The following is a 16,846-nucleotide window of genomic DNA, read 5'->3' as shown; positions in this document are numbered from 1 at the left end:
TTTGTCATACAGTCTTATACCCTGTCAATGACGTTCTTTGCCTACTGGTGCCTACGGATCCTATCACATGACTCAAAGTCCATTTTATCAGGCACCCATAGGAAAAGGATCTTCCGTATTTTTTATAAAACAGTACACAACTGACTTCATTTATTTTAAATTCTCCACGCATGTCAAAAGCACAGGGTTCTTTTATGTGTGATGGGTAGACCTGTCTGCAGCTCGTCTTCTGTGCCAGTGATGTGTCTTTTGAGGGCAGTCTTTTCATCCCATTTGATACCCCTTTCCATAATGGACAGCCATACAATTTTGATGACAGTCAGATAAAGACCACGAGTAAAGCCATAAATGTTTTTCACTTTTCCAATATTATTTCTTATTAAAAATGTTTTTAGTTTGAGAACTGTGTATCTCTGTAGGAACAAAAATATTTTTACATTTCTCCATTGGGAGAAATATTCAAACCCCCCTCCCCCCCCCCCCCCCCCGCCATAAAAACTGGGTTAGTGGGGAGGAACATGGCTGTCACATAGCCAACCCTCTCTTGGCTATGTGATAAGATGTGGCATACATTTTTTTTATTAGATACAGAAAAGAGTGAAGCATGTGAGATGGGAAGCCCAGGTCAGGGTGAGTTCCTGGCCTTCAGCCCAGCTCTTGCCAACCTAGCAAATTGAAAACAGCAATTGTGAGTAGATAAATAGGTACTGCTTTAAAAGTGGGGAGGTATTTAGGCACCCATAAGGAAATGCCAGAAAATGCTGGCGTTTCGATCAAAAGGAGGAAATATACATACAAAAGCTCTTCGACAGGGCACCTGAACACTGGGAAGAACTTTCTGATTGTAAGAGCTGTTCAGCAGTTGAATATCCTGCTGGAGTCTCGTTCCCTGGAGGTTTTTAATCAGAGGCTGGACTATCTGTTGGGGGTGCTTGCATTTTGTGATCCTGCGTGGCAGAGAGTTGGGTTGTCAAATATTCTATTCTATAAGTTATTGTAGACTTAGATCAACTTCATCAGATGCATGATACCCCAACTGTGGCCAGTTGGGGACCTGTAGCCCTACTACAGGTCCCCTTGGCAGTCTTCCATACTGCGCACATTGTACCCGAGCCCTCCAGAGACATAAGAGTCTCAGTGCCAGAGTAAAAACAGGAAAATCCTACTATTAGCTTTGTTAATATATTGTGCGATTTGAGTCATTGTAATTCAATGCAAGTTGTTTGTATTGTCAAGTTTCATTAAATAAAATGTTTTTATTTTATTTTGTGATGTGTCCTAAGCACAACTATCTCAGTTAGGAGCCACCAGTGACGCAATGGGTTAAACCCTGTACCGGCAGGATTGCTGACTGAAAGGTTGGCGGTTCAAATCCAGGGAGCGAGGTGAGCTCTCATCTGTCAGCTCCAGCTTCTCATGTGGGGACATGAGAGAAGCCTCCCATAGGATGGTAAAACATCTGGGCAATCCTTGGTCAGACAGACAGAATGGTAAATATCTGGAAGGCAGAGTAGAAACAGGAAAATCCTACTATTAGCTTTGTTAATATATTGTGCAATTTGAGTCACTGTAATTCAATGCAAGTTGTTTGTATTGTCAAGTTTCATTCGTTTTTAAAATGTTTTTATTTTATTTTGTCAAGTTTATTCAACCAATCAAGCTCCATTTCAACATAAAGTCTTTATTTGTGCATGACTAGTTGTTCAATGTGATGAATGGTTGAATGTCCCTCCCTCTGATCAGGCCCGTAGCCAGGATTTTGATTTGGAGGGGAGGGGCTGAGTTTGATTCGGGGGGGGGGGGGGGCTGAGTCTGAGCAAAAGAGGGTCTACCCTAGCAAACCTTTTGTATTGTTATTCCAATACCCCCATGCATATGGGATATATTGAGTATGGTGATCAGATCATGATATGAATAAACATAACAGTTTAAATAATGCACCAGTAAGACCTTCTCGCAGTCCACCATGAGAATTTCGGGGGGGGGGGGGGGAGGCTGAAGCCCCCAAGGCCCCTCCCTCCCCCGGCTACATGCCTGCCTCTGATAGTAACTCACTGGAGACACTTCACAAACCATAAATTATCAGGTTCTAGAGCAAATCAAGCCTGAACTATACCTAACAATCAAAATGACTAAACTGAGACTGTTTTTTTCCCATCACTTCTGGTGTGAGAGAATTGGCCATCAGCAAGGACGTTGCCCAGGGAATGCCTGGATGTTTTACCATCTTATGGGAGGCTTCTCTCATGAGAAGCTGGAGCTGACAGACAGGAGCTCACCCCACTCCCTGGATTCGAACCACCAACCTTTCATTCAGCAGTCCTACCAGTACAAGGATTTAACTCACTGCACCACTGGGGGCTCCTAACTGAGACTATTGTTCTTTGGACATATCACAAGAAGACATGACTCACTTAGAAAAGGCAATCATGCTTGGAAAAATGTAAGGCAGTTGGAAGCAAAGAATACCACATTCCAGATGGATGGACCCAACTGAGAATGCCACGTCCCTGAGTCTGCAAGACCTGAGCAGGGCTATCGATGCTGACCTAAAGATCTCAAATTCATAGGATCATCATAAATCGAAGTTGACTTGACAGCAATTAACAACAATAACTATTTCCTAGATATTACGCATGAGTAATTATGCAAGTGATTTTTAACTAATTATTAATTACTAGAGCACTTGTCTTTCATCTTATCTACTTACACAGAAATTGTTGCCACAGCTTTCAACTGTATCCATGTAATAGTTTTTTCTTGGAAGTTACCGACACTTAAAACATATTTGTTAGTATCTAGTTGTTAGCGTTATGTATTATTGATTGTTAGTTTTAAGTATAATTAGTATTAAGTTAGCATTGTTCACAGAGGCAGCCCTAGGTAATTTTCAATGGTAAGCAAACAGTATTTTGGCGCCCCCCCCCCCCAACCAATCATTGATATATATATTTTCTGTTTGTCATGGGAGTTCTGTGTGCCATATTTGGTTCAATTCCATCATTGGTGGAGTTCAGAATGCTCTTTGATTGTAGGTGAACTATACATCTCAGTAACTACAACTGGCATATGTCAAGGGCTAGGCGAGGCTCAAGTGCCCAGCCCCTTGAGGAAGAGGATCACCCGGCAGTGAGGCAAGGAAGCTGAGGCTCCCCCCGGACTGCTAGGGCTGTTGTGAGATGAGGGGGCGCTCCTCAAGTGGCGGTCGAGGGGCATTTACAGCGGTGCCTCTGCGCCCCTGGCAAAAAAAAGTGTTCTGTGACCGCTTACTTTGTGTAATGGACGAGCCGCCCCTGATTGTTCACGAGACACAGAGACATTGTACAACAAAAATAGGTTAATAGGAATGAAAGAACCTCATCATTTCTGGATTGCTGTAAATGTGCTTTAAGAAAACTCAATTAACTTGTGACCAAGTTGGACATTGGACCAACAAGACTAATAATGTCTAATCTGATAGGCAGCAGTACTCCAATGTCTAAGGTGTTTTCAGGACCTGCTTTTGATGGTGCTTTTAATTTGAAACCTTCCAGATCCCATTACCACTTACGTCAACTACATTGGGGGTTAATGGTAGCTTCATTCTGAGAAGATCTGAAAGTCCTAATTTTATTTATATTTATGTTTATATATTTACAACATTTATATGCCGCCCTTCTCACCTCGAAGGGTACTCAAAGTGGCTTACAAGTTATATGTAAATACAATATATTATATTATTAGCATAGCACAATAGTAGTACCATACATTCCCATATTGTACTATACCACTATACTGTAAAATTATTAGTAATATTACATATAATATAAAATATATAATTCATATATCGTATTATTAGCATATTGTATTATATTATAATATCATTATCAATATTTTATGTGTATACATATTATATTATTCGCACAGAACATCAGTAATATATTAATATTATATTATATTAATATATAAGCCTTATATTATATATTACAATATATAATATATTGTATATACATATAATAGGTATAATATTATAATGTAATACAATATAATACTACTAATAATACAATATTATAATCATATATTTTATATTACATGTAATATTACTAATAATATTACAATATACGGGTATAGTACAATAAAATAATATATAATACTGATATTGTACTATGCTAATAATATAATATATTGTATGTATATATATCTTGTAAGCCGCTCTGAGTCCCCTTTGGGGTGAGAAGGGCGGTATATAAATGTCGTAAATAAATAAATAATAAATATTAATATAGAAGCCTTAAAGTGCCAGTTTGAATGGCAGTAAAAGTGGAATAGCCCTTGGTCTGTGAACTTTTGCTCCAAAATCTTATGAATAAAGGCCTGTAGAATCCATAGATTGGTAGTATATAAAAATAAGTGCAAGGTGAAGTCATCATCCCTCTCCCAAAGTAGCCCAGGCCCATAGACCAGTCCTCCTAAGTTGTCATCAAAGATGGTGGGTGTTGAGGGAGACTCAATGGAGGATGGTTCTGAATGCAGCCAGCAGCAACGGTATGGCCAAGAGGTAAGTGTAAAGTGGTTATAGGGAACCCATTAGCGATGGTAAACGTCGATAAGCCTCCAAAAGAAACAGGCAATTCCAACTGGGTGCCCCCCCCCCAAGAGGGTCTTCCTCCAGGGGCAAACCAAGAATGGGCAACTTGGAAGTCCCTGAACAGACTCAGAAGTGGAGTGGGCAGATCAAAAGACAACCTGGAAAAATGGCACTACCTTATGTGACTGTGGAGCAGAACAGACAACACATCTGTATGCTTGTCCACTATGCCCTGCCTCATGTACAGAGGAAGAATTGTTGGAGGCTACAGACAATGCCATTGCTGTTGCCCAATTTTGGTCAAAAGATATTTAGCCACCTGCACACCTTCTATTTGTATCAGTTTTTTTACTAATTTCTGCAATGCTTTTGATACGGAATAAAATAAAAGTAGAATAGCAAGTTTAGCTGAATTCTGTTGGCACAGAAATCTATGAGGTTTTAAAAAGTTATTTTTTTCACTGCTTTGTTTGTTGATGTTTAAGCTAACCTTGACCCTTACCATGAGTTTTATGACATCTTCCCTTGTGTTTATTTCAAATGTACCCTGAAAATAGAAGGAAAAACTGCCAGACTAGCGGATTAAAATCTGTGTCACCAGTCCTTCCTCTCGCTTGCTACTCTCTTAGGTCTGTGCATCTTACAGCCTTCCAAGAATGTCTTTTGTGGCTTGCTTACATGCAGTAGCAGAGGGTAGAGTTTGTTATCTGGAGAATTAAGCCTCTATGCTTGTCACACAAAAGCCACTTTATATTCCATCTCCACAGACTCCTTTGGCTTCCATCTCGGGAGGGCAATGTGCACATATTTTTCTAAAGAGACTGGTTGATGGTTGGATCCAAGTCCCCAGGAAAGTGTGAAGTCTCTCTGGACACAGCTGCTGCTTCTACTGCTGCTTGGAAACAAGCCAATTTAACCAAACTATTTCAAAAACAGGAAAGAAATCAGAATAGAGCTCAAACAAAAAAAATCTTGTATGTATGTATGTGAAAAGTGGCACTTTCACTGGGTTGCTGTGAGTTTTTTTGGGCTGCATGGCCATGTTCCAGAAGCATTCTCTTCTGACGTTTCACCCACATCTACGGCAGGCATCCTCAGAGATTGTGAGATCTCTTAGAAACTAGGCATGTGAGGTTTATATATTTGCGGAATAATGTCCAGGGTGGGAGAAAGAACTCTTGTCTGTTTGAGGCAGGTGTGAATGTTGCAATTGGCCACCTTGATTAGCATTGAATGGCCTTGCAGCTTCAAAACTTGGCAGCTTCCTGCCTGGAAGAATCCTTTGTTGGGAGGTCTTAGCTGGCCCAGATTGTTTCCTGTGTGGCATTCTCTTGATTTATTTTAGTGTTGCTCTTGATTTACTGTCCTGATTTTAGAGTTTTTAAAATACTGGTAGCAGTACTTTCAGGTTGTAATCCTGAAGGCATCAGATCAGCCTTTATCTAGAACAGAATTGGGCCAATTGCAGCTCAACCAATTGTGTTGGTCTGTGATTTTCAGCATTCCTCACCCTTACCTGTGTGAGCTAGGGCTAATGGAAGTTGCAGTCTGGCAACATCTGGAGGGCTACCACATTCCCGACCCTGATGTTGGCTCCATTTTCATGGCTGTGGAACTTATTATTATTATTTATACTCTGCCTTTCTCTCCATGGGGACTCAAGGTGGCTAACACTACACACTAAACAAGTTTAAAAGGTACACCACAATAGTTAAAAAAACAATTAAATTACTGTGTGGTAAAAGTAGAATTTAAAAAAACAGTAAATGCACTAAAATGGCTTTTAAAGCTCATATTCTCCCCAAGCCAAATCAGCCTCCCCAAAGCCCACCCCTTACTCTTCCCCTAGATGCCTGTAGACATTTTTAATAACTTACTTGACATGTATATGTGCAAAAGAGTATATGCGCAAAAAGAGCTTCACAGCCGAGAAAGGTATGTACTTTATAATATAGATGCAGTTGGTAAGAGCACAGTCACTCCAGCTATCCTCATATGGCAGCTGGGAATTTCTAATTCATTTCTTGCTGTTATTATTGTTGGGTTCCTTCAAGTCATTTCCAACTTAGGGCATCCTTAAGGTGAGCCTATCACAGGATTTTCTGGGACTGAGACTTTGTAATTTTCCCAGGGTCATTCCGTGGATTTAGAAGGCCAATTGAAGATTCAAATTTTAATGTCCAGAGCCATACCCCAACACTCAAGCCATGACATCAGACTGCCTCTCTTTTTACTTGGACTCACGTGGCCCTCCTGATGGTGTTGAACTGATATTCCCAACAGCCCTATCCAAGATAGATAATGGTGAGGAATGCTGATAACTGCATTCTGTTATCTGAAAAACTATAGGATTACCACCACTGTTATGTTTCTCTTTGCCTAGTGCAGTGGTTCTCAACCTGTGGGTCCCCAGATGTTTTGGTCTTCAACTCCCAGAAATCCTAATAGCTGGTAAACTGGTTGGGATTTCTGGGAGTTGTAGGCCAAAACACCTGGGAACCCACAGGTTGGGAGCCATTGCTCTAGTGGAATCCAGTGATGGATTCAGTCCAGGTGTTGAGGATACAGCACTAAGTTCAGTGACTCATCTGAACAGCAGGCAGTTGGCCATAAAGCCTAACAACTTTGTTGACCAATCCAACTGACCAACCTCACTGTCAGAGCACGCTTTGCTTTGAATTCTAAATATCTGGATACTCTCAAAGGGTTAATAGTCAATGGTGCCATGTAAATTGTGGAGGCCACCTTAACATGGTCACAAATATTTACTCCTATTGGAAGAGAATGACTGCATTCAGACATGTTTATAAAGCCATCTGGCCATGGCCAGGAGCTTTCCAGTCCTGAGGCTGTTGCTGTGATGACAAAGGACAAGGTAAGGGTGACAGTTCAGAAAGATTGAACTAAGTCCAACAATCAGGATCCCACTTCCACTGCTGCCATGGTTCAGGAGCAGAGAAGTGAAAACGCCTCGGTAGAATCCAGAGCTGGACCGAAGTAGCAATGCTTTGGACCACTCTCAGATTTAGAAGCCCATGTAGATGGTAGGGCTGGGCGGTTTCGTTTCGTTAATTCGTAATTCGTTAATAATTCGTTAATTTTTTCAATTACAAAACGATAACGAACCATTCTGGAGCAATTTTTTAAAAAAACGAATTTTTAAATAGTTTTGTAAATGCTTCGTATTTCGTTATTGTATTCGTTTCGTTATTGTTTTGAGGTCGTTTCGTTATTATTTCCGCATGTCTGGGGCAAGTTTTATGGTTGTTTTTTGTTTAATTAGTGAAAAAAATTATAATATCACACCAACAGTCAACAACAGAGGGAGAGGGAAGCTTCAGAAGTTTTTGGAGGTTTTTTAGCGTATTTCGCGGTCGCGTCCGCCATTAACGAATCGATTCGTTATTGTTTCGGAAATCAATTCGTTAATGTTTTGTAATTTTTTTCACATTTACGAAATTTCGTAAATATCAAACTTTTTAAAAGGAAAATTTTGTAATTATTTTAAATAACGAAATGCAAAAAACCCCAAAAAACGAATCGATTTTAGAAACAAATTTTTCCGTTGTTACCCAGGCCTAGTAGATGGCCCCTGAGGGAAATTGTAGGGATCAATGAATCCCAAACACATTAGTGCACTTTGAGAAATTTGAGGAGGATATTTTTTTTAGCATTTGGGGGTCAAGGAGCCATGGGGTGTCTTTGGGAGTTTGGCAGCCACAAAAGCAGAGAGTTGAAAGCTGGAATTTCTCCACTCCTGCCCCTTAAGCAGAGACAAAGCAATAGCTCATACTCTTATTAGGATAGTTATCTGATACCTGTGGTTGTTAAGCACATGTATCACTCACACACACCTTTACACTTTTAGTGTTCAGGGATCATCTAGTATGTGTGTGTCTATCTGCTCCATGAAATGAGAAAAGGGGTCCTAAATGCTGTTTCTTTCTCTTTTGCAACTATAGATACCCAGTGTTTCTCATTGCCTTTGAGGCAGTCTTCCTGATCACTCCAGCTTCCCTGTGCCACCCAAGAGGCGTTCTTAAAATGCTGCCTCCTGAGTGGTTGTTTGCAATCTTCCCTCCCAGAAAATGTCATTCCCCAAGATTTACAGCTTTGTGTATCTGATCCAACTAGCAGAGGGAACCAACCTTGGACTTTGAAACCGAGAACTGTTACGTTTGCCTGGCATCTTGGGAATAATCATATATTGATTTCCCCTCAGAGACACATTCCTTATCAGTGTATTTGTTTTGAAAAGTTTCTGATGGTCAATTCATTTTCTGATAGCATGATCTTCCCATGGGAGAGCATAATCTTGGGGTTGGAGAGGGATTTTGTAAATGCCCATAATTAAAATGGCCCATTGCATAATGCAAAGAAAAATAATTAGTCAAAGACAGATTGCAAGCTATTAGTCTAGCAAGAATGCTTTGATGAAGGATACAGGTTATACTATTATGGCACTAACGCAAAAAGAGGGATCTAGCTGAACATTTATATAGGACCACAGGTATTGTATACAATTCCCTCATAAGAATAAGAAAAAAGCCTACTATTTCTGGCATATGTCAATGAGTTTGATTGGCAGACACTATAGCGGGCTACCTCGATTACTACAGGTACACTGTTAATGGAAATTTGGATACATTGCACCTACAACACTTTCAAGATAGACTTAAAAAAAACATAAATCTTTGCAGAATTGGTGAGCATGGGTATCTGCATAAGGGCATTATTTTATTTTTAATGTTTTTTCTCCTTGCATCCATAGCATCCAACACACCCAGGAGCCAGGGAATAAATTTTGGCTGCACAATTAGGCATTTCAGGGAATATTTGTTGACTGCCCGTACCCAGCCATCCATATACATCAGGGTAGGCATCTCCTATGGGTCAGGGACCAGTTTTCAACCTATTAAATCCTCCAGTGAGTGTGAAGAGTGTCAGCATTGCAGCTCTGTGGGTTTTTGTTCCACAACTTTTTTTTTTTTTTTTATATAAATTTTTTATTAGGTTTTATAGAATACATCGAAAGTGGGAGAACAATAAAAGAAGATAGGAAAGTGAGAGAAATAAAGAATTAAAAGAAAAAAGTGATGGGAAAAATGGGACCAAAAAAAGGCCCAAAAAAGAAAAAAGAAAAAAAAAAGGTTCCACAAAAAAAGTCCAAAAAAAAAAAAAAAAAAAAAAAAGGGAGGACTCCCTTCTGATTCTGCTCAGGTATCAACTTTCAGTCATATTTATGTGTATTTTTAAAAGAAAAAAAAAGTAGGTTGCAGGAACCCCGCTCATAAAATAAAAAGTTGGGTTCCCCTTCCCATCCTCCGTTGCACCTCGTGTTCTTTTATGCTAGTTTATCCAAATATTCTTCAACCGTTGACCAGTTCGTCTCCTTTATTAATTTTCCTGTGTTCTTTTTCAAAAGAAAAGTCAGTGTGTCCATGTCTTTCATTTCATTTATTTTGTTTTGCCATTGGGATTTTCCTGGAGTATCTTCCTGTTTCCACATCTTGGCGAAAACCATTCGTGCAGCTGTTGTTAAATATACAAACAGAATGTCCTCGTTAGAGTCCAATTTGATCTCCTCATCTACAATTCCCAGCAAATAATATTCTGCTTTTCTTGGAAAGTTCTTTTTAAAGATTTTTTGAATTTCATCGTGTATAACTCTCCAATATTTTTGAGATTTTTTGCAACTCCACCAAAGGTGAAAGAAGGTCCCTTCATGTTCATTACATTTCCAGCAATTCTTTGATACATTCTTATACATGCAATTCAGTTTTACTGGAGTTATGTACCACCTATGAAACATCTTTAACCAATTTTCCTTTAAGTCCATCGCATAGGTGTACTTTAATTTTTTCTTCCATATTATTTCCCAGTCCGCCATCGCAATTGGTCTTTTAAAATTCTCCGCCCATTTAACCATACATCCTTTAATTAATTCGGTCTCCATTGACCATTCTAATAGTTTATCGTATAATTTAGTTATACATTTCGTGTCTGTTTTTAAGAATTTGTCCCAAAATACTTCTTTAATCTGAAATCCTTGTTTTAAATCCAGAGCATATTGCTCCTTAATTTGTAAATAATGTAGCCAGGTAATTCTAGGAAAATTTTGGTTGACTTCTTGATGGGGTTTCAAGACCATTGAGTCCTTATTTAAAAGCTCTTTGTAGGTTGGCCAGGTCGTCCAACCCAATAATCTCCTTTGTTTGGCTTCCATAGGGGAGATCCAAAGAGGAGTTTTAGAATAAAAATAGTTTTTGTATCTCTCCCAAATTCTGATTAGTGAGGATCGGATGAAATGATTGCCAAAGTTTCTTTCCTTCTGTTCTCTTCCGTACCATAAATAGGCATGCCAGCCTACCCGAAGGTCATGGCCTTCTAAAGTGAGAAGTTTTTCCCTTTTTAGGGTCATCCAGTCCTTTATCCAAATAAGAGCATTAGCTTCATGGTATAATTTAAAGTTGGGGAGACCGAATCCCCCTCTATCTTTTTTGTCTGTCAACACTTGATATTTTATTCTCGGTTTTTTCCCTTTCCATACAAATTTTGAAATGTCTTTTCTCCATTCTTCCAATTTCTTCATATTCCTAATTATAGGTATATTCTGAAAGAGGTACTGTAGTTTCGGTAAAATTGACATTTTAATCAGCGCAATTCTACCCAAAAGGGAGAGATTTAAATATTTCCATTTCTCTAGGTCTCTCTGTATCTCCTTCCATAGCCTTTCATAGTTATTTGTGAGAAGTTGGGCGTTTTTCGATGTAATCCATATTCCCAAGTATTTCATCTTATTAACAATTGTTAGCCCCGATATTTCATTCAATTTTTCTTGCTTTTCTTTTGTCATATTCTTTGTTAAAATGGTGGTTTTATGTTTGTTTAATTTAAAGCCTGCTAGTTTCCCAAACTGTTCAATCGTAAGCAGCCAATCTTTAATGTTTTCCCGTGGATTTTCTATTATCCCAATTATATCGTCGGCATAGGCTCTGGTCTTAAATTCTTGTTTACCAATTTTAACCCCCTTTATATTACTATCATCCTTTATGTTTTTCAGCAGAATTTCTAGTGCCATTATAAAAATTAGGGGTGAGATAGGGCATCCCTGTCTGGTGCCCTTCTCAATCTTAAATTCTTCAGAGATTTGACCATTTATTTGTACCTTTGCCTTTTGGGTCTTATAAATTTCTTCCACTGCCGTAGTGAACTGGTGTCCCAGATCCATTTCTTTCATTAAAATTTTGAAAAAGTCCCAGTTAAGATTATCGAATGCTTTTTCTGCATCAATAGCCAGAAAAGCTACTTCTTTTTGAGGATTAGCTTCAAAGTATTCAATCATATCTATAACCATTCTCAGGTTGTCTCTAACATTTCTCTTGGGGAGGAAACCCACTTGTTCCTCCCCAATCCAGTTACTTAAGAAAGATTTTAATCTTTGGGCCAAAATGTTCGTGAAAATCTTATAATCCACATTCAGTAGGGAGATAGGTCTATAATTACGTACATCTGTAGGGTCAGTTTGTTCTTTGTGAATTACAATTATTTCCGCTTCAGTCCATGTATCTGGTATACCCTGACCCTGAAATACCCCGTTCATTACCTTTCTTAGACTTGGCATCAATTCCTTCATAAAAGTTTTGTAATAACCGGCGGAGAAGCCGTCAGGTCCTGGAGCTTTATTAGCATCCATTCTCTTTATGGCCGCTTCCACTTCTTCTTCCGTTATTTCTCTGTTTAAATCTTCTCTTTGAGCCTCAGTAATCTTCGGGATATTAAATTTACTAAGATATTCCACTACCTCCCCTTTTGGGATTAAATCAGAAGAATACAATCCTTCGTAATAAATTTTAAAAGCTTTTAAAATTTCTTTATCAGTCGTTACCTCCCTTTGTCCCATTCTAATTTTTGTTATTCGATTTGCTTGCTTCTTTTTCCGTACTTGTTTAGACAGCCATTTGCCTGCTTTATTTGCGTTTTCAAATTGATTTTGCTTTAAAAATTTCAACTGTTTAGCTTGTTCCTCTATTTCTAAATTACGTCTTTTCTGATGCAGAGTTTCAATTTCTTTTATAAGATCTTTATTGTCTGGTTGGAACTTCAGTTCACACTCTTTCATTTTGAGTTTGTCTAAGACCTCCTTTAAATCTTTCCATCTGAGCTTATTATTTCTTGCATTATGTTGTATGAAGTGGCCTCTCATAACAGCTTTAGCAGCATCCCATATTATATTATGATGTATTTCTGGGGTATTATTAATTTCCATATAGCTGTTAATTTTCTTCTTATATTTTTGAATGTCAAAGTCTCTTTTTATTAAATTTTCGTTTATTCTCCATCTGCCTTTTGGTTTTTTTTGATTTATTAAGATTTCCAGCGGAGAGTGATCGGAAATGTCTCTGGGCAAAATATTTATGTCCCAAATTTTTGTTATAACATTGTTTGTAGCCCAGCACATATCTATTCTCGACCAGGATTTGTGCCTGTGGGAATAGAACGTGTAGTCTTTCCTGCTTGGGTTTTTCCACCTCCACACGTCCTCTAGTTTCTGATCCTCTTTCAAATCTAGCAATTTTTTGGGTAGAGAATTCACCTTGCCTTTTGATCCACTTTTTATAGGTTTTGTTTTATCCAATTGACTGTTTAATATACCATTAAAGTCTCCAAGAAGTATTAAATCGTCAAATTCCTCTTCTTCCAATCTCCCCTTTAGAGTCTCCACAAATTGAGTCTTAGGACCATTTGGGGCATAGATATTACAAATTAATGTCTTTTGGTTTCCAAACATAATTCTTGCCGCTATCATTCTTCCTTCTGAGTCCTTAAAAGACAGTTCCGATTGTAAGGTGTCTTTGATATATAAAGCTACCCCCCTTTTTTTCTTTTCAAAAGAGGAGTAATATAGTTTCCCAATCTTCTCATTGTTTAAATGGGCTGTATGTTTATGCATAATATGGGTTTCCTGTAAAGCCACGATATCATATTTATCTTTCTTCAACCTATTAAATAGCTGCTTCCTTTTATTAGGAGAATTGAGGCCATTAACATTCAAAGAAAGTACCTTAATTTGCTGATCAATTGCCATTGGTAGGTTCTTCTGCATTGGATCCCGATTCGTCTGATTCTTCATCCAGATTAGAAGTTCCATCGTCGTCCGTTCCCTTTTTTTCATATTCTGGGGAAGTAAATCTAGCCCTTTTGCTGCGTTTCCCCTTTCTGGGGGTGAGTGAAGATGTTCCAGAGGCAAATTTGCGTTGTGGTTTTGGCGATGCCTCATGGGATTTTCCCTCTTCTGGCACAGATTTTTGGTCCTTCATTAACTTCTCATAGAAATCTCTGGCCTTTTCCACCGAGGTCAACCAATGTTTGTTCTCATTCAGGGTCACCATTATCCCTTCCGAGCGTTCCCATCTAAATCTTATATTTCTCTTTTTCAGCTCATCCGTAAGAAAAAAATATTGTCTGCGTTTCATTAGTATTGATTTGGGGAATTCTCTCAGGACGGTTACCCTCATTCCATTATATTGCAGTGGAATTTTACTATTGCTTGAAAGGACTTCATCCCTTGTCCGTTTCATCAAAAATTTTACAATTATATCTCTAGCAGTATTATTCTTTCTTGAGTAAGTAGTCACCACACGATAAACTTGATCTACTTCTTTCTCCAGCTCCGGCATTGGTCTTTTCAATGCATTTGAGAGGATTTCCAGGACTATCATCCTGATATCTTCATTTGGGTTTTCTTGGAGATTCCTAAGACGTAGGTAATGCTCCAAATCTCTCATCTCCAATACTTCCTGATTTTTTTCCATCTTTGCTCTTTGTTTCTCCCATAAGGATACTTTCTGTTCTATGTTTTTTTGTGCTTTTTCCTTCTCCTTCGTTTTAACTTTTAAGTCTTTTATGTCCCGCTTCATCGTGGTCATCTCAACATCAATTTTTCCAATTTCTTCTTTGAGGTCCTTCTTTAATTCATTCTTTAATTCTGTTTTTAATTCATCAATTTTATTTTGCATTTCTTTGTTATGTTTCTCTTGTTTTGCTTCTAAGTCCTTTATTCCTTTTTCAAGTGATGTTTGAAGGTTAGTTTGCGCTAATGCCAGATTTTGAATTTCTTTGACTACATCTCTAAGGGTAGGCTCTTGAGATCCTTGCGAATTTCTTCTCTGCAGAAGTGACTGATCAATCTTTGGGTCTTGTTTAATTTTAGTAACTGGGTCTGCCTTCACCTTCGGTGTCGCCATTGCAATAATGAATTAAAAAAGATATCTTCCAATTAATTGCCAATATAACACAGTGAATTCTGTAATTAATTGTTGTATATTAAGCTAAATTAGTTATACAAGTATTAATTTAACGATTCAAATCAAATCAATATGTATATAAAAAACAATGGGTTAATTTAATCTTGTAAAACAGATCAATTCAATTACAATTAATTAATTAATTAATTTTTAATACTTATTTTAATTTATTAACTCCTTTAATTAATTCATAGCCAATTAATTGAATTTATAAAATAGAAGAAAGATTACACATCCAGAAAATTTATATATAAATTACTAATCAATAAAAAACAAAAAAGAAATTGATTCCTCCTATCTTCCAGCGCTCCAGCCGTCCCAACCGTCCGTCCGCTGTCTCCGTTTCTTCTCCGGGTTTACACCTCTGTCCCACGTCGCTCTGTCTGGTCACTCCATTGGTCGATCCACGTTCAAATTAGGCCTGTATTATCTTCCCCCTGTCTCCTTCTGTCTACTTCTGTCTCCTCCTCTCCGGGTCTCTATTTAATTCTATATTTAAACAATATTCTTAGCACTTCCGCCCCTCTTTACAATGACGGGCGCTGTCTTTCCGCCCTGAATCGCCAACTTCCGCCTGTGTTCCCAGAAAATCGTCCGACCTCTTGGTCCCTCTTAAAATGACTCCCCGGCTCTCTAGCTCCTCCTCTTCCTTAATATCTGTTGCTTCTTCCGATCTCCCTCGTTGTTTACAAGAAGGTCCGTCGGAGTCAAAACATCATGGCGCCAAGGTCGGGGACTGTTTATCTTTTCCTTCAGGCACTTTGTAAACAAGGAAGGCGGAGTAATAAAAGAGAACAAGGAGAGGAAAGGAGGAAAATTAACCTTCTAAATTGGTATTAAATTTGGAGTGCGGGGTTATAGGTTATTATGTTTATATTAATTTTTAGGATAGATTTCCCACAACGAGCGTGTCCAGTCAGTCAAATTGGCTCTTCAATCCTCCAATTTCTCCAAATCCCCAATTTCAAATTTCAAAGTACCAGATCGTCCAAATTGGTCCGGCTTCTTTAAATCATATTTGATCAAATCCAACAGGTCCAGCTCTTGACTCCGAACTCGGGGGGTCTAAACGGAGAGAGAAACGGGTAGCTTTGCCCCGATTTCAAACTATTTTTCTTTCCTTCGCAGAGTCAGAAAATATAAGACTTATCCGGTTACTTACCCTCAGACCCGAGGGATTTTGTTGTTTTTAAAATTCTTTGCTCTTAGATAGGTGGAAGAGCGACGGTAGTTCCTGCAGGGGTTTCCCCCTGCTCCCCACGAGGCAGCCCGCTACCGGCGGATATCTTCCCGGGTCCCTTCGCCCCCTCCCTTGAGGGGAAGGTGGCTTTCGGGACCTTCGGGTAATCCTGCTCGGTTTCGCGTACCCTCAGCACTCGATCCGGCTGAGGAGGGGAGCAGTTCGCTCTACCCGGCCGCACACTGTGGGTCCTTGCTGAGGAGCTTCAGCAAGGCACTCCTGCCGCCATGCCGTCCCACCGGAAGTCGTTCCACAACTTTTTTTTGTGGATGAGAATAACCAATAAATAGCCAAAACCACACTTTGCACATCATATCAAGAAACCTTCATCATAATCCTGTGGGCAAATTATATTACACAGGATTAGCCCTGGTTAGCCCAGTACTGGGTTGGAGACCACCAACAAATACCAGATGTTATGGGCTAGATTTTAGAGCTATTTTTTTTTTTACCAGAGACCACTTGACTAGGGACCACTTTGGCCAGGGACCACTCTCCAATCTTAGTACCAAAGGGGTTACAAATCAGTTTTTGGTCAACTTTAGATTTGGTTTGGTTATTTAGGGTGCCAAGTCAGAAAATTGCATTACATAGATCACATCAGCTGTAGCTTCTGATACAGATGCCATCCAATAGTCGCCATCTGCTTGCCCACAGAAAACCATATTTAATAATCTAGAGCTGATGTGGTAGTAGTAATCTTTTTGTGGGTAGTCAGCCTCTCCCCTCCCA

Source organism: Anolis sagrei, chromosome 1, assembly GCF_037176765.1.
Source record: "Anolis sagrei isolate rAnoSag1 chromosome 1, rAnoSag1.mat, whole genome shotgun sequence".
Classification (NCBI taxonomy): Eukaryota; Metazoa; Chordata; class Lepidosauria; order Squamata; family Dactyloidae; genus Anolis; species Anolis sagrei.
This window is presented reverse-complemented; position numbering follows the sequence as displayed.